Consider the following 22,317-nt stretch of genomic DNA (forward strand, 5'->3'; position numbering starts at 1 on the left):
GTCTTTGGCAGGCTGAACTTCTTCAGCTGCCGCAGGAAGTACATCCTCTGCTGGGCCTTCTTGGTGAGGGAGGTGATGTTCAGCTCCCACTTGAGGTCCTGGGAGATGATGGTGCCCAGGAAGCGGAAGGAGTCCACAGTGGTGACTGGGGAGTCACACAGGATGATGGGGGAGGGTGGGGCTGGGCTCTTTCTTAAGTCCATGACCATCTCCACTGTCTTTAGAGCGTTGAGCTCCAGACTGTTCTGGCTGCACCAGGTCACCAGATGGTCGATCTCCCACCTGTAGGCGGACTCATCCCCACCTGAGATGAGCCCAATGAGGGTGGTGTCGTCCGCAAACTTCAGGAGCTTGAGAGTTTAGCTGTGAACCAGGGTTTGTCATTGTTATAATTCACCCTGGTCTGTGTTGGAATACAGCTGTCCTCACAGAAGCTGATGTAGGACGTCACAGCCTCTGTAAACTCGTCCAGATTGTTGGTAGCAGTCCTGAAAACATCCCAGTCAGTGCAGTCCAAACACGCCTGAAGATCCTCTACAGCTTCATTAGTCCACTTCTTTGATGTCCTCACTACAGGTTTACAGAGCTTTAGTTTTTGCCTGTAAGCAGGGATCTGATGGACCATCACGTGATCAGAGTGTCCCAGTGGAGCGTGTGTGACGGCGTGATAGGCACTGCTAACTGTGGTGTAGCAGAGATCCAAAGTGTTCCCCTCTCTGGTTGGACACTTTATAAACTGTTTATAGTCTGTATTTGGGGAGTTCTTGGCTGAGATTTCCCCTGTTAAAGTCACAGAGAACAATAACAAGGGAGTCCAGGTTTGTCTGCTCCACACACAGTATCCGGTCAGCCAGCATGCGCTGTGAATCCTGAACGTTTGCGTGCGGCGAGATGTAAACACCGACCAGAGTGAATGAAGCAAACTCACGGGGACAGTAAAATGGTTTACAGTTAATGATAAAATATTCTAGATCAGGAGAACAGTTCTGCTGAATCACTGCCACGGTGGTACACCAGCCATTGTTAATATAAAAACAGACACCTCCACCTTTTGTTTTGCCGGAGAGTTCTGTGTCGCGGTCCACTCTATACAGTTGGAGAGAAGTTTCACAGGCAGTGAAATGCACCGTTTTTGTGTACTAGCAGCCTAGAGACCACACAAGGAGTTAACTGAATTATGCAAAATTTGGTTCATGATTAAAAGTAACCGTCAGCCAGATGATTGTTTACCTATAGGTGGTTCATAAATTCAATCACCCATTTAAAGATTTTGCAACTTTTTTGTTGAAGTGGTGCTCTATACCACTGTATTTTCTTTTTCTGTAAATAATTGTTTGTTTGTTTTATATTTCCATCAGTACAACATTACAGTCTATAATAGTGTTTTGCTCAAAACATTGCTGTATTGCTTTATATTACTGTATTTCTTTTGCTGTAATTAACTGTTTATTTTATTTATTTGACATTTCAGAAAATCAAGCAATGTTAAATTTGTTTATTTTTTTTCTCTAAAAAATAACAACAAGAACCAATAAGAATACTGTTAACCTCATGGTACCTGGCACCTATTTCCAGGAAAAAAGCCTAATATAACATACCCAAAATAAATCAGTAATATCTCCTCAACCATTAGACCTAGATGCATAATTCTGTTGTCCTTTGAAAGGTCAGAAGCTAAGAAATATAAATCCATTTACATTAACATTTATTTTACCATTACAGACTACATGGAGATGCAATACAGAAAAAATATGATATTTTCATCCTCGACTGGTAAAAAAAAGCTATATTTTAATGCAATAAACCATTACAACCATCATAAGACAGATTATAATGCACCTGAATATTTTCTAATATACCTGGAATACAAATGTAACTGTAAATTTGATGAAAAGAAACTAATATACAACAGTTATTACACAATCTTTCAAAAATATACCAGGCGAATGTCCATGTTTTGGCCATGAACACTTTAATTGGGAGTTATCTTCAGAACATTATTTCTCTCCATACAATCATGTTCCATAAACATAAAGCTTCGAAAACATTGAAATATTGATGAAAATAGTATGAATATGAAAATATATATGACCAAAAAAGCACTCCCATGCTTTACAGGCCACAGCTTGAGAACAAAACATCCTACAAGTGGCTGCAAGTGCGCTCTGTATGTTCATATTGAAGAGAGGAATTGGTTGATATCCTGGATGCCTAGCATACGCTGATAAAGACCGCCTCTGCCAAAGCAAACTCTTCTTCTCTTCAAGCTGACGACAGTTTTTGGACGGAAAACAGCTAGAACAGCGAAAATCGATTACAGGCAGGTCCGGTACCAAGAGGCTAAAGTACCGGTTCAATAAGCAGTATCGGTAAGAGTAGTAATACCGTTAAAATCTTAAAAAAACACAGGCTTCCTCATCCATCAGGCCTCTTTACTGGTATAGCAGAGAATCAGAGCAACAAAACAAAGGGTTACCCTGACACAAACGTTCCTCAAGGCTCTGCTTCAGCATGATGTCATCCAACTGCACTGACCAATCTCACACATGCAGGAACACACAGCAGGTAGAATACATTGTAGTGTGTACTGTATAGTTTAGCATTAAAATCACAAGCATAACTCATGATTCAAGGGGAAATGACTCTGTTGCTGTGAAACATTCCAGAGTTGTATAGTCAAATAGGACAAACTATTTGATATCTTAGCATATCATAAGCCTTCAAACTTGAGAATGCATAACTTCATAATTAATAAAACACACACGCACAATAATGGTGACATTGGTCGGACAAGGTAGTTCTTGACAGTATTTCTTGAATAGGGATTCAAACACAAATTGTGTCTTTCTTTCCCTATCTGCCATGGCTTTGGTCTTACAGGCAGAAGGCCCAGTAGGTAATCCTCTTTTAATCTCTTTCACCTGAACCATCTGCATGTGCAGATATACAGAGAGAGACAATCATTATGACAATCTTATCAACAGAAATTCCAAAATCAGTACTTGGCAATGAGAATGAGGAAACTGTGGGGTTACAAGAGAAAATAGGCAGGGCAGATCAGATGAATTGGAAAAAATGATCAGACAAGATGACCAGGGTTTTTCCTGGTTATGTGAAAAGCAGCTCTGCCACATTCAATCCAAAAGAGTTTTGAGTTGCACTCTTCAGCAATGAAATGGAGGTCTGTAGATTTTGCTTTTTCCTCTTTTTCCTCAGAACTGCAGTGTTTTGCAGCTGCATGGTTTTGGTTATTTACAGCTGACAAGATGTCCACGTGTCTTTCAATGGTAGGTAGGCAGTTTTATTGTCACAATATAGCAAGTTATAGAGTGAAATTGAGTTTTGTAACTCCCTTCTGCTACATAGCAGACAATATAGATTAATACAGAATCAATTATGAAATATGGTAAACAGAAATAAACTATCATCACTGGAACAGTGCTGAGGATGAATTAGAGCAGGGGTCGGCAAATAAGTATGGCATCGGGCCAAATTTTTTTCAAGCCATCCAAGCAGGCCAGAACGTCAAATTATTTCCAATCCTTGTATATTCATGTGCATTTTTAGCTCAGTAGGTACTGTGCGGGACTCCCATTAGGAAGATTGGAAGATCAATTCCAATTAACTGTGTATACACTTTTGCACATGCTCACAATAAGGCACGTGCTGCAGTGTGTGTGTGCCCGGCGTTTGAGCCGCATTCATAAACCTATGGACGCTTATTTTCATTTCCTTGAGGAAATTCAGGGTGCGAACTACGGGGGAGCCAGAGGGAGTTTAGCTCCCCCTAATAAGACATTAGCTCCCCCAAAAACATGATTTGTTGACATTAATCTTATCATGGATCATGCGGAGCGTCAGACTTCATCCCACCAGAGGAAACAATCGCTGACCAACCGCAGTGGACCAGCGCCACGGAACTTTCTACATTCTTCCCAGAGGTGTGTCAAGCAAGCCAGAGACTCTTTTGAATGTCCTTCAGAACTCTTCAAAGTAAAGGTTTTCAATAAACTCAACATAAAGAATTGCTGCAATAAACATTCTCGCGCTTTTATTTTGCAGTAACTGTATCTGTCATGACTGATATCTATTTCAGCACCAGCCGCTATCAATTTATTTTATTTTATTTTTTTCTGCTATCAAAGCAATCTGGCCCGCGGGCCGCTTCTTCTATATCTCTTCCCAGAAGGCAGCAGGGTGAACAGGCTGTGGCTGGGTGGGCACTGTCCTTTAGTATCCTTTGGGCTCTGCGTAGACACCTCACCTCAGTGATATCACTGATGCTCGGGAGATGGGTACCAATGATGTTATTATGTTACTGATCGGTGGAAGTTTTTAAACTTCTAGATTACATACAGACTACAGTTGGGCGATGTCTACAAAATTGCCATCGAATGATGTCTACAATGAAACATGATGACATCGGGTGGGGCACGGGGGAGAAGTAGCAGTTGTCTTATAAAGACATGCGTTTCCCCAGACCGTTCTCATCTCAGGGCGTCCAATACCAACACTTTCAGAAAAAGTGACAAAACGTAATTATTTGACACCAAAGGTACCCTTTAGCGTCTCTATGAGACGCTCTGGGCATCTCATACAGATCGTACGTTCGTGTTAAAGGTGTTGACAGCCCCCCGAAGCTCCCTACCCTTACCACAACCATCAGAAATGTTAGTACCTAAACCTAAGTCACTGACTTTATGCATGTCGACGGGCTAACCCTATCGGCATATCGGCCGATAGTATCTGCACAGCTGTTGCTGTAGGTTAGCAGGAAAGGTTAGCCTCCTTTGTGTTTCTGGAACATAGCAAATGGTGGAGTTTCATACGGACGCTGAAGGGTACCTTTAGCGTAAAATACTTACGCTTTGTCACGCTGTCTGAAAGCGTCAGTTATGACGCTCTGAGATGAGAACACATTGGTTTCCCATGCATAGACTTCACTCTAGAGCACAACCGATATGGGATTTTTAAGTCCGACACCAATTTCGATACTTGAGGATTTTAAAATCTGATATGCCGATATATCGGCCAATATTCTTATTTTCTCTTATTTTAAGAAACGCATGACATAAACAAAGAGTATCCCTAACATTTGTTATGTTGAGACCATACCAAGATACCACATACATACAGTACATACCCAAAGCACAACAAAATAAATTAGCGTTAGCGCTCTTCCACTGATAAACATGGCTTTAGCTTTGTGGGGGAAATCTAATTTAGCTTTGTGCAGTGTGCTGTAAGTAATGTTGGAGAATATTTAGAAATGATGAACGAGGGAGAAATGATAGGACCGTTCACTGGAACTGCCACACTGTTTCAGAAATAAATCTACAATCACGTCTGTCAACAGCGTAGCTTCCACCACTCACCTACTGTAACATTAAACACACTGCTGTGACTCGGAAGGACCCCGGAAGAGGGCTATGAAAACGAGACTGTTTTATTATTATTTAAGTCATGTATTTCACGTGATGAATGACCAACTCACTGCTAACACACCCACTCTCCCTTGTTCATTCTGCATTCTACGGTAAACTTCTGTCAGCTGATTGCAGCACCACAAAAAAAAAAAATGAGTGAATTTTACTGGTGTTTATGACTTGAGACTTGACTTACACTTGAGACAGACTTGAAAATGACTTGATTTTTTATTAAATACTTGCATTCGCACATTCCAACATTTGCGGCATAATCCTGCAACCATACCATTACGTGTAACTTTGGTACAACACAGACAAGGATTATGTTGTCATGACGGTAGGAAAAAAAAGGTCTGCAGCTCAAAAATCAGTGATACGACCCCCACAACATCCAACTTCATCCGTCACTACAGAACCCATAGAGACAGGTAAGTTATGTGACTGTGGCTTTTTAGTTAACTTATAGGCTGGTCAACCCATAGAAAGTGAATGGTCTTGGACTCTTAGGTTCACTCGTCGTCAGCACAGGAAACAGTATTGATTAGTTCACAACTCTCAACTGTGGGTCTCTGGGTTTGACTCGTTCATTTGTCACGTGACATCTTGGCTGCTGTGGAGCAGGAATAAATTATTTGTTCACCACTCATGGTCCTCCTCAGTCTTTCGTTCATTCAGCAGGCAGGAGAATGAGAGGCAAGTCAGTTGTCAGGTAACAGTCACTGGACTGACATTATCTATTTTGTTAATTATGTGACATTTCATAAAGCTTAACGTTATTACAGCGCAGTGATGTTGTGCTAAATTATAGTTTTAACACAGCCGCACTGTAACTTTAGTCCTGCTAGTGTTTACAACCAACAGCTGATGAGAGTTGTTCTGGGTCCGCTCCACTTCAGAGCCCTGACTGGGTTCTACCAAGAGCCAAATTACCTCTGAGGTCATCTGCTCTCCAAAACAAAGGGAGCCAGTCTTTACAACATTAAAACACTGCAGTGTTAACATTAGCTCTGTGGTGTGTTTACAGCTAACAGCTGATGAGAGCTGTTCTGGGTCCACTCCACTTCAGAGCACTGACAGGGTTCTACTGGGAGCCACATTACCTTAGAGGTCGTCTCCTCTCCAGAACAAACGGACTGGCTCATTAAAACATTAAAATACAGCCACATAGCAATGTTAGCGTTAGCCCTGTGGTGTGTTCCAGCTAAGAAGTGATCCGGGTCCGCCAGAGAATGCAACCTAACTTTTCCTTTTTATTTATCAGCAGAGCGGTGGTGTTCCACAACTCTTGACTGGTGAACAACCTGCAGTGTTTGACAGTGATGTACTTATGTTTGTTTCTGTCAGCAGAATCCAGACCTGATGTGGTCCATTCTATGTCCAGACCTGGCAAACTGCTGCGTTTATATAATGTATATGTATAATATAATTCTTTGTTCCTCTCTCTGTGCTGGAGTTCTTTTAAGAACTTGGTGGCTTTATCAAGATTATTATTAAATTTGTTAAATTTTAATAAGAGTGTGTTTTATTCATCTAGTGTGTCAAGCTTATTACTTCAATATATTCCCAGTAAATCTGATGTTAATATATAGATTTTACTCATGGATAGGTGTGAGGCTGCTGTATGAATAAGCACTTTAGAGATTTAGTGATAGTAATTATTTTATATATATATATATATATATATATATATATGGCTGGCCTGGTTGTATACTCAGGAAGGATTGTGAAAATGGACCATTTTAACCAGCCTAGTTAAAATGACCGAAATGACACAAAAAAAGATTAGTTCATTTTAATGAACGAGATTTGACGAGTCTGTCAAAAGAGTGACTTTTCCCATCACTAGTGATTCGACCAATGCAAACCATTTCAAGATACAATCACCACAGCGGGTAAAATCAGCGCCTCTGTCAGACCAACCAAATGAAATCAAAATTGACGCGACTCACCTATGAAGCCTCATAGTAATCCATCAATCGACTATATTCCAACAAAAATGGTCTTCTTATCAAAGGTCCAGACGATCCAATCCAGTAAAAATATTTAGTCCAAAACACATTATTCCATCAATAAATGCCCAGGGACTGCTGCCACATCGTTTCATATTTGCCGGCAGACGTGGCTCGTATGTCATTATAACTGTAATAACTCCGCTTTGGATGTAAACAAATGCGATATCTTGTATTCAAATTAGCAGCTGAACTCTGACCTTTCGACTGACATCTAATTCGACCCAATAGGAGCTCACATCTCCCGTACACAGCCTACAACAGCCAATGAGAGCCCGCACTGTAAGAAAGAGCCAGCCCCTATTATTTCGTGCGTAGGCTGAGCCAATAGCAATCAATTGTGCCGATGACTGGCACTTCCTGCAGCCAATAAAATTCAGAAAATAACAATATCCAGCTTTAGGTGGGAAGTTCATGATCTACCAGCAAAAAAACGCATCAGCGTCAAGCTACAGAGTGATGCAGCAGCAGCAGCCGCTTGCCGTCAAGGGGCAGTGCTGTTTTTGAAAAAAATACGCTAAAAAAATACCCTTAGAAAAACCTGTATAAAATATTCATTTTTCATGGTACTGGTATTTAAAAATTTAAAATTGGACTAGGGAAGGCTTTATGCTGTGGCCCAGTGTTTTCCACCTAGTAAGTCCCAGTTATAGTTGTCTGCAGGCAAACTTTTTCAAGGAACAATGAAAAATATTACTTTTAGTGTGTTTAAACTTATATTAATCAATTCCAGGAACACTAACAGTAATTCTGACTTTTGGGTTAGACACTTCAGAGTTATCTTTCAGACAAGCCCCAAAACCATGCATTTACTCCAAATGGTTCAAGAATTGCATTCAATTAACTTTGGATATACCTTGAATAAGTATTTAAAGAGTATTCTGCTTTTTGGCTTTTTCCCTCTCCTTTATTGAGTTATATACCTTTTTTGTGCATGTAACAGGTTTGCAAAGTGAAAAATCCCAAAGTTCAGCCCAAAGGGAGTTCCCATCTCCCACAGAAAACTCTGCTCTGAACTGCCTGAAAACAGCTCGTTTGTAGTCCAGCTGCATCCCTTTCATCCCACTTGCCAAGCGGTAGGGATGGGGATCGTTAATTTTTATTGATATTGATACCCTTAGTGAGACTGCTTAATGATCCGATTCTTTATCAATACCACTATCGATACTTTACTACTACTATTTGGTGACAGTTATTTGGTAAGACTAGACCCAATGGGCATGAGGTAGGCCTGCACGGTATGAGGAAAATATTCAACATGCGATAACATTGTTATATATTTAGCTGACATATCACTTTCGTAAATAAACAAATATTGAAGTGTGTATATTAACTGCCTAGTTCTTTTTGTTTTACAGCTAAATGTTGTTTCTACAGCAGCAACATTAACGTTTACAACAGCAAAGTAATTATATATAAACTCAATATCTGACATCACAATACTGTGTAGTATTGTGAGCGTAGTTTAGAAAGAATAAAAACAGACATCAGTCTGTATCAGTCTCTCCTACTCCTCCTCCTCCTCTCCGCTGTTATTCACTGCCTGAAGGTAACGTTACCTGGTCGAAGGAGGAGCGGCTGGTTTGTCTCAGCCAGCAGCTGAGTTTACAACAATGTGCCAACTTTTAAGGCTACAGACAGAGACAGCTGTCTATTTAGCTTGTTTTAACATTTGGCTAACTGCCAAGTTGGCGTTAGCTGTGAGACTGACCAAATTAAATGAACCCTTTCTACATGTTTACCTTACAGACAGGTGCAGGCCCGCCGTTAGGAATTTTGGACAGGGGGACAACATTTTCCAAACTGGGCCCCTCATCGACCCAATCCAGCACCACCTCGAACAACTTCTTAGTTCTAATACAAACATGGGCAATTTCAAAGAAGCTCTTGGCCATTAGCCTTATAGTGACACAGATGGAGTCCCAAACATCATTTCCAAATTCAGTGTTATAGATTCATCCAGGCCATGCTCACATATATTCAATTAGTCAGTATGATTATAAAGCACAAAAGGTCACTACAGTTTTTTAAAAATCTTTCAAATTCATTTTAACTTTAAACAAGGACAGATTAGAGAAAAGTAAAATAAAACATTAAAGAAATTACTGCAAAGCATTAAAGCATACAATTGAATTATGACTAACAAATACACTTACTTCATCTATCAAATTCAATTTTGAGGACTACATTAATCAATTTAGATATAGGATATAGGCTATCTTTTCTCCTGTAGTTTAACTTTTACATGGTTGTTTATTTGTCATTATACAACACAAGGTTGCTGTATAATGAAAGTTTGTTTCCCTTCATGCTGCACACAGAACTTAACAAATTAATATATATTAATATATGAATACACATTAAATGTGTATTGAAATATTTTCTCATGTCGTTTTCTTTTTTTGTTGAAGTAACCTCTTTGACTGTGGCACCTTTACTCACCTCAATGCTATTAAATAATTTTAATTCAGTTGCACTTTAGCTTGTGTGTTTCAGAAGGTTTCTGCTCATGTTTAAAACTTTCTGCACATTCAGAATCTCTCAACACATAGGCTATCTGTGTTCTCTGACAGGTCCAGAAAAAAAAACGCCGTACTATTAGGAGAATAGCGTCAACATTTATGAGAATTCATAACATTTTTAAACAGTCTACCTGCCCTATACTCTGCTTTGCATAAGCCTGCGATGTAAGGTCTTTATACACCACTGAAAACATAGTTATGGATATTATATTGCATTTCTGTCAGTAGAGCCTCAGAAATGTTACACACTGAACCTTTAAAGGTTAAGCAAGCTAAAGTTTTGCTAGTTTGCCTGTTATCTCCTCACCTTCGCCTGTCAGACATACATGGTGCTTCTGAACACATTGTTTGGCCAGAGATTTCCTCCCTATGATTTTATTCTTTATTTTTATTCTCTGTCAGTTTTGGCTGCTCATTTTTTGGGCCCCTGAGAGGCTGCAGTGTTCGCTTAACCCTCTAGGGTACGCATTATTTTTCCAGTGGATAAAAAAATTATTGTGTTTTTTTGTCATTAAATGGACCAAGTAAACATAATTTAAAGAAACACAGTACCATAATGGTAAAGAATGGAAAAAGAGTTATTATTTAAAGTTTGAATATTTATTAAAATACTCAATGAAAATGTTCAATCACTTTACCAGTTTAAAATACAATAATTTTAAATTTGAAAATATAGATAATAGACTCGGGCGGCATGGTGGTGCAGTGGTTAGCACTGTCGCCTTACAGCAAGAAGGTTGTCGGTTCAAACCCCTGTTGCTTTCTTTGTGGAGTTTGCATGTTCTCCCCATGCCATGAATGCACGTGGAAAGCAAGGAGGTGCTTTCCACATAGGCACGTGGAAGGGCAATTTACATAGTCAAATCATCAAGTCCTGCCTATAGTCAAATCATGTGTTTTTGTGCGCAGCAATTGCAAGCTGGAGGGGGGTTACACATGGTGGCTCTGCTTTAATCTTGAGAAGCTGCAGAGCTGCAGTCTCTATTCATTCAACTTACAATGTAAATTTCCAGCTTTCTAAACTGAGGCTTATTGTTGACCCTTTTCTCTCTCTCTCTCTCTCTCTCTCGCCTGCCATTCACCGGTCTTGTGTAGAGTTTAGCATGCATGCCATGCTGCCAACAACTGCATGCATTCCTCGCGGGTCTATTTCAAGTAGCTGGGTATTTAAAAAGGATATAATATTCTTTGTGTGGTTAATCAACGGTGATAAATTATCCTAAAGTCCCGCGAGGTGCGGACAACTCAGCAAAACACTGGTGAAGCTGGGGGTCTGTCTCTTCAGCAACTTCTCCTCTTCTGCCACTACACACATACACGCTATGCTTACACATGTGCACTGACGACCCAGGGTTAGGGTTACAATTTTGGATTTATTCACGCACTTTAAAAACATTTACTGTAAGTTTTTTTCTTTTTACATGTTTGTTTACTGCATTACTTACTGCATTGCGAAGCTTCGACTGTGAGATTGACAGTCAAATAAGGCTCCACCCATCGAAGCATCAAATCTTCGACTATTTGGGGTCAGCCCTAATAACTACAATGCTGCAATATCAGTCTTTGATGAAAGTTGTCCCGACTAAACTGAGTGTGTATTTCAACATGTAATACAATAATACATACTTTTACCTCAAAGCTTAAGCTGTCAGTAAGGTTCATTAGAACTCCTTTTTGGATGGTAGCTAACAGCTTTAGAACTTCTGAAATTGGAATTAGGAGTCTGTTTCAGACAATTTCTTTAACTATCTGTAACAGACAGTACGACATTAACACCCACTTAGCTGTGCAGAGGTAAGCAGGGTATGAATTTCCCTCTCTAGCTCTTTTTTTCATGTGAACAACCTAGCGCAACACTACGAATGTCTCCCAGGACAGAATGCCTGAAATTGTGTGCCTATCCCCATATTTAAACAATATAACTAAAACATTAGTCCTTATCATAGCAGACCAGTTTATCAAGATTCAAAGTAATTAACTGCTTTTATAGTCCAGACTGGCACAAGTGTGTGAGTGTGTGTGCGCATGCGCATAAGTCTATATAAGTGTGAAGTATATCCATGTTTGAGAGTTTCTGTGCGTTAATTGGCTGTTTGTCCTGTTCTTGAAGGAAATCTCCTCCACCAGAGGAAGTGATTAACTTCAAAGTGTGTGTGTGTCAGTGTGTGTGTAAGAGAGAGAGCGGGACAGAGGCCTGTGGCTCTCCAAGAGAACATGAGAGAGCATGCTCATATGCTTCAAACTGCCACTCTCTCTGCGGTGCTCCAGTTTTCACTGCTGCTCCTACTCTTTGTTATCAGCTGGAACAACAGAAACATTATTTTAAATTAAAGCTGCAAACAGCATTGGACGGGCCCTCGCACTTGGGGAGTGGCACATATGCTCTAGGAAGAGTTCTTTACAGTACGGAGAGTGTAAATTGACAAAAATTTAATCCAACTTCCTGTTTAGTTAAGGAAATGACTCCAAGGGGCTTTTTGTAAATCTGGACATGCCACAGAAACTTCATACAGTGAAAATTGCTGCAGGGGCTGTTTAGATGGAGGGTCACTTCCTGTTGCCAGTAGGTGGCACTATGACTATGAGTCACAGTCAGAAACAGAACGGCATTGAGAATCTGGTCAATTTTCAAAATAGACTCCCGATCGTTAAACAACAATAAACACGGTTAAAACAGACACAAAAGGAAATAATTTAACTACGTAACCAACTTAATCATAGTAAAAGCACAAAAAGCAAGAACTGATTACCAAATCAATAAACTCTACATGTCAGCAAAATCAGGCAGGCAAAATGCTCTGCTTCTGTAATGCTCCTTGTGGGACATGCAGCCTGCAGACGACAGAACGAAACAGGGTCACAGAGAGCTGTCAAGAAGGTAGTAGAAGCACATAAAGGATAAATTAATAACAAGGCAATAACATGAGGCAGGCTACGCGGTCTGTGGCTGAAACGCTTCTGAGATACTTCCAGTAGACGTTGATGCTGGGCTGAGGACGGACCAAAACCATGGAGCCAGAGTCAGTAGACTTTCAGAGAGAGGGGGTTGTAGCCAATTCCTTCAGTTGCTCATTGTTTAAGTTTATGGAGAAAAATAGTTAAACACTACAAATCATAATATTTAGTCTAAGAATTATATTGTCAATAATATTATAGAGTTTGTTGTTTTCGCTGTAGTTTTCTAATGTTTATGTTATATATTATTTTGAACTTGTTTTATCCATATATAGTTAAGTTCATGTTAATCAGTTGTAAAGTACAAGTTATTAGGATTGCAATTTATAGTGCTATTTATTTAAGTGCCATGCAAATAAGTCCAATTCATTGTAGTCCATGAATATTTTACCTTAACATTACACAATGATGAGTAGTGACTTTCATCCACTGGAATACAGTTGTACAGTTGGATGGAAATAAAGAAATGCATAGCATGATGTTTAGATTTAGATAACAGAAGACATCTAAATGAGTTGTTTAATGACTCTCACATCATATCGCATGTGAAAACATGAGATGATCAGGGACCATTTCATCAAAAACACATGCACGCAACTTTGCAGATGTAAATATCCTTAACAGTCTCCTTCCATAGTGAGACTGTGGGGGTTTGGCCTCAGCCAGGAGACTGTCCGTCCTCTTCTTAGCTATCTGAAACAGGACTCTCAGTAGGAAAGTCATATTATTGTGTTCCACATCTTTTTTTTTTTATTTGTACACATGCTTGGAAACGGTAACGTTGATTTATTGTTAACTTACCACAACTAATAATAATAATGAACGTGATTCACCTTCCATCTTGGCCAGCAAGCTTGGCTGTGAAGTTGAATAACCCACAATTTAGGCGGAGTGATAGTCATGATCCAGCTCCAAAAACCGAATTGAAGAAGAAGAAAAACACTAGCTTCAGCGTCCCCCTAGTGGTAGTGACCAGTCTGTGACCGCGTTAGCAGAAGATAACCCGCTGAATTGGCATAGACTAAATATTGGCATGTTAGCTATTTTCTGCATCAAGTTAAACAATGACCAACTGGTCCTGAACACAAGGACCAAAGATTGATATATTTATTGCTGCAACAATAGGAATACAGGTATAATAGATAAGACAGTATAATTAACAAAGTATTGTGATCTAGAAAGATGTACTGTAGATATAACCTGTAAAATACAGTGCAACAATAAGCAAAGGTATAATCAATAATATAGGTTATTTAATAGACAAAGGATTATGATATCTGACATGAGCTAATTATCTAACAGTTGCCAACACGGCCATGAGACCACAACCAACCCTCTACGGACGACTAAGCTTTAGCGCCCCTAGTGGCAGCGACCAGTGGTCCGTGTGGAATTGGCTACAGTCCGTGCTGCTTTCGGAGTTAGTCATGTAATGCAGCTCAGACTAGCTTACACTATTGCATCCTTCGGCCCATTCCCACTTTCCCAACTGTTTATATTCCTCCCAACATTTTTAATGCATTTTTCAACTCTTATCTCCTCATTCATAATTTCTTTGACCGTTAACCCGATGATGTTCCTCATCTTGCGTACATTATTAGTACTATTCAACATTTCAAGCCAGCAATCCAGTTTAATATCAGCCTTTTCAACAGCCAGCATTCACACCGCAATTTCTTCAGAAATTGCTTCACTAGATGAAACTTGCTGTTATGGATGTTCCACAGTGCTTGCTCCCACTCAGTATTACTTCATTTTCTTGTTCTATGTTGTCTCAATGTTCTGCAACACGCAAACAGGCAAGAAAACATTTCACTGAAACAGCTTAACTGAAGCTAGAGCTCAAGCTAGAAGGAAGTTACTGCCGAATTAAAAGATTTGTCAACACGATTTGGTACGCTGATCATACAGCAGAGAACGGGACGGGACATGTCGGGGTGACAGGACAGCACTGTATCAGTTATGAGGATAAGTATCGTTACTGAAACGACAACATTGAACCAACGTAACGTACATGTTTGCTGCGGAGTTCAGGCACCTCTCCTCATCCCGCTGACACAAATCTTTCCTTTGTCCAAGTAAGAAGTCAAAAGCTCCTGAGAGGAATAAAAGTAAATTAAATATTGTTCCGACTTCTCTCAGTCCATCAGTGTTGTTGTTAACCGTGTCCTGTTTAGTAAAAAATATCCACTGCGTTTAGTAGACAGCTTTCTCCGATGTATCCAGCAGTGCAACGTTTTACTACACCAGCGTCAAGCACTCTGCATTTAGTATGAAACTTCCGGTCGGCACTTTCAAAATAAGATCTAGCCGCAAGCGGCCATTATCGGGATCCAAGCAAGTAGGGGTGGGTAGAGCCAAAAACTGTACTCAAGTAAAAGTACTGTCATCAAAATAACTAAAGTAAGAGTACAACAGTACTTACTTTTTAAAGTGTCATTTTCTCCTAGTCTTTTATTTGATGTGGATGTGACTAGAATTACTTCAGATGGCCTTCCTCAGGTAAAGGTAAAGAAGTGAACATACATTTGTATTTATCTATGATGAAATGACAAGTCATCATCTCTTGATTAGATAACCTGCCACATATACACTAGGACAATATTCCCAGTGTGTATCCATCAAGTGTGATATTGATAAATATTGCATTAATATTCTAGTCTGTTAGTACTCCAAAAAGAAAATAGTTTAAAAATATAAATTAAATTCTTGTTGTCCCCAATATTAAATTATGATCTCACAAACAAATCAAATTAGGAGAAAAAGGTGGGATGTTTCATAATTTATTGCCTAATGAAAACAGGTGTGTTCACTTCTTCACTTTTCCCTGAGGGAGATTATCTGTGGTTGAAACATTACATCAGTCACATACACATGAAGTAAGAGAACTTTGAGAACTTTTTTGTGTGTGCATAATTAGGTCCCGAGCACGAAACGTGCGAGGTCCCTATTGAAACTGAAGGGATTATTTTTTAGGGCCCGAGCACGAAAAGTGTTAGGTCCCTATTGAAATTTAAGGGATTATTAGGGTCCGAGCACAAAACGTGTTAGGTCCCTATTGAAACTGAAGGGATTATTTTTTAGGGTCCGAGCACGAAAAGTGTTAGGTCCCTATTGAAATTTAAGGGATTATTAGGGTCCGAGCACAAAACGTGTTAGGTCCCTATTGAAACTGAAGGGATTATTTTTTAGGGTCCGAGCACGAAAAGTGTTAGGTCCCTATTGAAATTTAAGGGATTATTAGGGTCCGAGCACAAAACGTGTTAGGTCCCTATTGAAACTGAAGGGATTATTTTTTAGGGTCCGAGCACGAAAAGTGTTAGGTCCCTATTGAAATTTAAGGGATTATTAGGGTCCGAGCACAAAACGTGTTAGGTCCCTATTGAAACTGAAGGGATTATTTTTTAGGGTCCGAGCACGAAAAGTGTTAGGTCCCTATTGAAATTTAAGGGATTATTAGGGTCCGAGCACAAAACGTGTTAGGTCCCTATTGAAACTGAAGGGATTATTTTTTAGGGTCCGAGCACGAAAAGTGTTAGGTCCCTATTGAAATTTAAGGGATTATTAGGGTCCGAGCACAAAACGTGTTAGGTCCCTATTGAAACTGAAGGGATTATTTTTTAGGGTCCGAGCACGAAAAGTGTTAGGTCCCTATTGAAATTTAAGGGATTATTAGGGTCCGAGCACAAAACGTGTTAGGTCCCTATTGAAACTGAAGGGATTATTTTTTAGGGTCCGAGCACGAAAAGTGTTAGGTCCCTATTGAAATTTAAGGGATTATTAGGGTCCGAGCACAAAACGTGTTAGGTCCCTATTGAAACTGAAGGGATTATTTTTTAGGGTCCGAGCACGAAATGTGTTAGGTCCCTATTGAAACTGAAGGGATTATTTTTTAGGGCCCGAGCACGAAAAGTGTTAGGTCCCTATTGAAATTTAAGGGATTATTAGGGCCCGAGCACGAAACGTGTTAGGTCCCTATTGAAAATGAAGGGATTATTAGGGCCTGTGCACGAAACGTGCGAGGTCCTATACATACTCAAAAACTCACCAAACTTTGCACAAAATTCAGACTTGGTGAAAAATTTCACATTTTATGGGTTTCACGCGTGGGCGTGTCAAAATGGCTCGCTAACGCCCCCTACAGAGCAGCCTCCGGACTAAGTTTCAGCTTTTTACAAGGTCTGTACTTAACAAACTCCTCCTAGGGAATTAACGGATCGACTTTAATTTTCTGCTGTGCCTTCTAAAGGCATTGACGATGAAAAGTTGTGCTATCTGTGAGTTTTCGTCTGTGGCGTGGCGTCAAAGATCAACTCTTTGTCATGACACAGGTTGATGCCCTAAACACAACAGGAAGTCAACGATTTTGAATTTTATGGTTATTTTTAGTCCAACTGAATTCAGACTTTCCCTGTCTACTCTAAAGCCATTGACTATGAAAAGTTGTACAAACATATTAGCATTAACACAACAAACACTGCTCTCTGTCAGCTCAGTGCCAGCACAGTGTAGCCTACTGACTTCACAAGCAAAACCTGTCACAATCTTATTCCAGGGTGTCAGATACCGACGCTTTGAGACAGCCTGACAAAGCGTTGGTGTCGGACACCTTAGGATGAGACCAGGCTGGCTAAAATTTAATCTGTAGCCTAAATATTAGCTGCAAGCGCTATTTGAAAGCCATACTATCATGCTGTAGCCATCATTCTGTTCTAACAGAGTCATGTGGATACCTGACAGTGGTAAATAAATAGGTAGCGAAGTAGCGCGATGAATGTCTCCAAAAAGTTAAAGTAATGATTTTTCTCTTAAAAACTCAAGTAAGAGTAAAAGTATGATGCATTAAAACCACTCTGACAAGTACAATTTACTTTAAAAAGTTACTTGAGTACATGTAATGGAGTAAATGTAACTCATTATTAGCCACCTGTAAGCAAGTCTGGAAAAATGCAAGATTTGACATTTTCAGAGGAGAAGACCAGATGCTGGTGACTTCAGAGATTAAAGTGTTGAAAGAACTTGGACTTGAAGCCAATCTTTTTTAAAGAAAATTGCATAAACACAAAATTGATATTTACAGCATCACCTTGAGGTCAGAGAGGGTAAGTATGTACTTGACTAGTGGGTGAAATGTTCATTCCACCTGCCAAATCTTTTGTTTCCAAGGTTTAAGGTTTGTGCTGCACAAATACTTTTTAGCAGAGAAAACTGTCACGGGATCCAAGTACAATGGGAAAACTTCAACTCACTGTGATCTGAACACCCCCATTGTCAGCAAGTCAGACTTGGTTACCTGGGGAACCATGGAACTATTCATCAATCCATTTGTTTTCATAAATTTTAAGTTTTGTATCTTTATGTACCAGCGGCACGGTACAGTGGTTAGCACTGTCGCCTCACAGCAAGAAGGTTCAAACCCCGGTGGCCCCGGCCTTTCTGTGTGGAGTTTGCATGTTCTCCCCGTGTCTGCGTGGTGCTCTGGCTTCCTCCCACTGTCCAAAGACATGCGGACTAGGTTAATTGGTGACCCTAAATTGTCCTTAGGTGTGAGTATGAGCGTGAGAGGTTGTTCGTCTATGTGTGGCCCAGCGATGGACTGGTGACCTGTCCAGGGTGCACCCCGCATTACGCCAGCTATTGCAACCAATATTAGGCTACATTCAGACTGCAGGGCTTAATGCTCAATTCAAATTTTTTTCCAGATCTGATTTTTTTGTTTGACAGTTCACATTATTGCTTAAATGTGGCCCATATCAGACTTCAGTGTGAATTGTCCACAGCCTGAAAGTGACCCGCACGCAGAAGAATAACACGACATCACCAGACTCAGGTCGCATTTAAAAAGATCGCTGAGCAGTCCTGGGATATTGTTCCAGCAGGGGGTGCTACACATGCGAAATGTTTATACCTCCTAATTCGCTGTATGGATTTGTACAAAATTCAGTTTGTACCACGGTCACTACTCAATTGATGCTTAAAATTTGGTAATGATTGCTTAAAGTGGGCGTGGCTTATTACAACAAATTTATACACACTTCTCATTTCAAATTTTTAAAAATGTAAGAATATCACCCTTCCTCTGACATACCTGGTATTGTGGGCTGCATCGACGGGACGTCCGGATCCAGGCACCGTCTGAGCATGAGTATCTGTATGTCAACCGCAAGCTCCCCCATAGTTTGCACCCTGCCTACAATCTCAACCATCGGAATCTAGCAACAGTAAATAACATTGCTCTTTTACTCATGAATTTGTTTTTGTGCCGAAATGTTTCCTGGAAATAACCACATAATCTCAGGTTAAACGCGCATTACTGAGATTACAGCAAAAAGCAATCCATTACTGTTACTTTTGTAACGCGTTACTCCCAATACTGCAGAGGAGGAGGCTGGATGATCTGCAGCAGATGCTTATTTAGAAAACAATTGTTACAGTGGAGGCTGAATCAAAAAATTTACAGGCCGAGCAGGAAAAGCTGGAACTTGAAAAACAAAAAATAGCGTTAGAAATACAGTTGCTCCACCAACAGATAAACAGGTCTTCTTCGCCTGTTTCTGAAGAGTATGGGCGGTCCTTTGTAATTCTGTAATAAAGCCTAACGGCAAATTGTGTGCAATGAATCAATGACAAGGAAACCTAGAAAAAATAGCCCTAGTTAATGATTACTGTCAAATCTAAATGTGTCACTTTTGGCGAGTTTGTTTATATAGCCTATTTATATTGGAATGATGTAACAACAGCACTATGCCGCTATCCATGGTGCTGACACAGACACTGCGGAAAGGATTTTACTTGCACTTGTGGGACTCCGATGCATCGCTCAACGAGTGACTTGGTGGTGGTGTGGATGGTGATTTAAATAGCAGTAAAAGTATTCGCAAAAGTAGCGTAAAGGATTACAATTCAGTGACAATAATATTGTTTACTAAATGTAAACTGTCAACTGACAGTAACTACTAATGTATAACGTATTACATTTTGGAAGTAACCTGCCCAACACTGCTCCTCCGTTTCACTGGCGGTGCACAACTGCTGCCTTCATGGGAACTTTGTGCAGTGACTGGGGCCTCCATCGAATCTGAAAAGATAGAGAGTCTGGCCTACTGTTACCTGATAACTTCTAAGACTTAACTGTTATTGTACTCTAATATATAGGCTACACACCTTCACAATTCACACTCTCGCTTGAATGGTCGACATCCATTTCTGGAGAGACAGCAGTGTCCCAGGTCAGTACCGTCACTTTCCACACCGACCAAACCAGTAAAACCTGGGGAATCCTCTCCAAAGATATCCACAATAATGGCACTGTACACGGACGTTTTTGGGGGATGACCCCCTTTTTTTTGCTTTGCTCAGGAGGTCTTTGCACTTTTTCCTCGCATCGCTCTGTCTAAAGGTAGCCTGAGTCTGAGCAATCGTTAATCACCTCCGTTATCTGTCTCCATGTTATTTGTTTTTTCTAGTTTAGTTATTATGTTTGATTGCTTGGCAGTGTGTGTCTGTGCTGATTGTACAGCTCTATTAACTTTCGTATCTCAGTGTTGGTGAAATTTCCTTTTCTTTTTCTTTGATCCTCTATTGATACGGCTACAACTTAACAGCGGAAGATAGTTTACAACTTATCCTAGCAATGCACACTGTTAGGCAACAGCTATAATTCCGTTGCCATTCCCATGAACGCGTATCGCTAAAACCAGGCGTAGTTAAGCCTAGGCTTAAAGGCCAATCCCGCATTGGCCAATCTGTTCTCGCCTATCTGGATGTGAGCCTAAGGTGGCCTACATTGGGCCCGGCGCCACGAGGGGGCAGAAGGGGGTTTTGCAAAAGGAAAAATTTACCTGCAATTTTTGATTGTAGCCTAGGCCTATTTTTTCTATACAATATTCAAGTCCCCCAGTCTTTGACTTTTCCTAAGTTATGTGTTTTGTTAAGAGGTGTCACTGTCAAGATAAAGACTGATTGAAAAAACGCCATTTTAGCATAAGCGCCAGCGGGTAAAAGTTGATCTATAAGCTAGAGAACGCAGTCACTTTCGCGGTATTAATTTCTCACTTTAGATAAACATTTTGTGTTGCTACTGACAACACCTTTAGTCTACTACTAAACAGGCATGCGGACTTGCTTCATTTTCCCAGCAAGGCTAGGCTGAATAGAGGGAAAACTTTTAGGGAGGCATGATCATCCAAACGAATGATGCAGTACTGACATTTTCCACCCACAGGATGAAAACAAATACAGAAATTGGCATAGCAGGCTGAATGTCTAGTTTCCAACCGCCGCAGTTGAAATTTCCACGCCAAGCGACCAAGTTGTTTAAATAGAAAATGCACTTGCACCCATTTGTGAGCTCATGGGAGTGTTGGTCTTAAAATAAGGTGAGGTCAGGCACATTGTTGGTGCGTTGCTATTGAGGCTGCAGAAAGCGATTGTTTTTGTTACTTTAGGGGCGCATTACTGTGACATTGTGCGCATTTACGCATGAGGCACAGCAGCATAACTTCATTAATTATTAAAATCTCCTGACACGCCGACAGGATCGGTCAGGATCTAAAGTTAATAATGTTCTGTGTTCTTTTACAAATCCAAAAGCTCTCACATAGTCCAGGTTCATACAGAGAAACTGTTTGGAGTAAAGCAGCTGACCTCCTGATCAATCCTCCATCAGAGCATCTAAATTATTTCAGAAGCTAAAAGCTGAATAATGTTTCCTCTGGAGAGTTTCCTCTGTCCTGTCATGTCAAGTTTAGAACTTCAGTTTTTTTCTGTTTTTGCTGCTCAAATACCCCACGATGTTTGTTGCGAGTTTATTGCGCACATGACGTTTAAAATGACTGACAGCAGCCTCTCTAATCATGAAAGTAAATCGTTAAAGAAAATACTCCTACATCAATAAAACACAACACTAAAGAAACCAGTGTAGGGGGAGATGTGACCCACGACCCGTTCATCATAGTTTACATTAACGCAGTGCAGTGAGGATCCAGACAGAGGAAACACCGTCTGTCCGTCTGTTAACAGAGTGGAGTTCCGACACTTCACTCATAAACTGCAGAGCAGCAGAGGAACACAGGCTTCATGGTCAGAGATGGTTTTTATATCACGTCCACACTTCTCTCCATATCCCCTCTCTGCAGTGAGTCTGCAGTTCAATCAGTCAACTGGTGTTTTTCATAATGCGCTGTTCATACGCTATTATAACGGCAATGCGCCAAAGTACAAGCGCTTTAAAAGAGAAATTACACTGATTGGTGTATTGCATGTTATGCCCTACACACCCATGACTAATTCACAGACTTAGTACGCACATATTGAACCATGCGCCCAGCACACAGACCATTTTCTTTCTGCCGTCAAACTAGCAAAATTGGAGTTGGACATGCCCCAAACGCAACTGCACCATGC

The 22,317-nt window shown here is 40.3% G+C and overlaps 1 protein-coding gene across 1 annotated transcript in view; it reads right to left on the bottom strand.

Annotated features, from left to right (window-relative positions):
- Positions 1-15,132, bottom strand: part of ripor1 (RHO family interacting cell polarization regulator 1) — a 170,757-nt gene extending 155,625 nt beyond the window's left edge. Inside the window, exon 1 of the mRNA XM_046036514.1 lies at positions 14,927-15,132. The gene's annotated coding sequence lies outside the window, so the exon portion shown is untranslated. The remainder of the gene's footprint in view (positions 1-14,926) is intronic.
- Positions 15,133-22,317: the final 7,185 nt, after the last annotated feature.

Source organism: Micropterus dolomieu, linkage group LG22 (assembly GCF_021292245.1).
Source record: "Micropterus dolomieu isolate WLL.071019.BEF.003 ecotype Adirondacks linkage group LG22, ASM2129224v1, whole genome shotgun sequence".
Lineage (NCBI taxonomy): Eukaryota > Metazoa > Chordata > Actinopteri > Centrarchiformes > Centrarchidae > Micropterus > Micropterus dolomieu.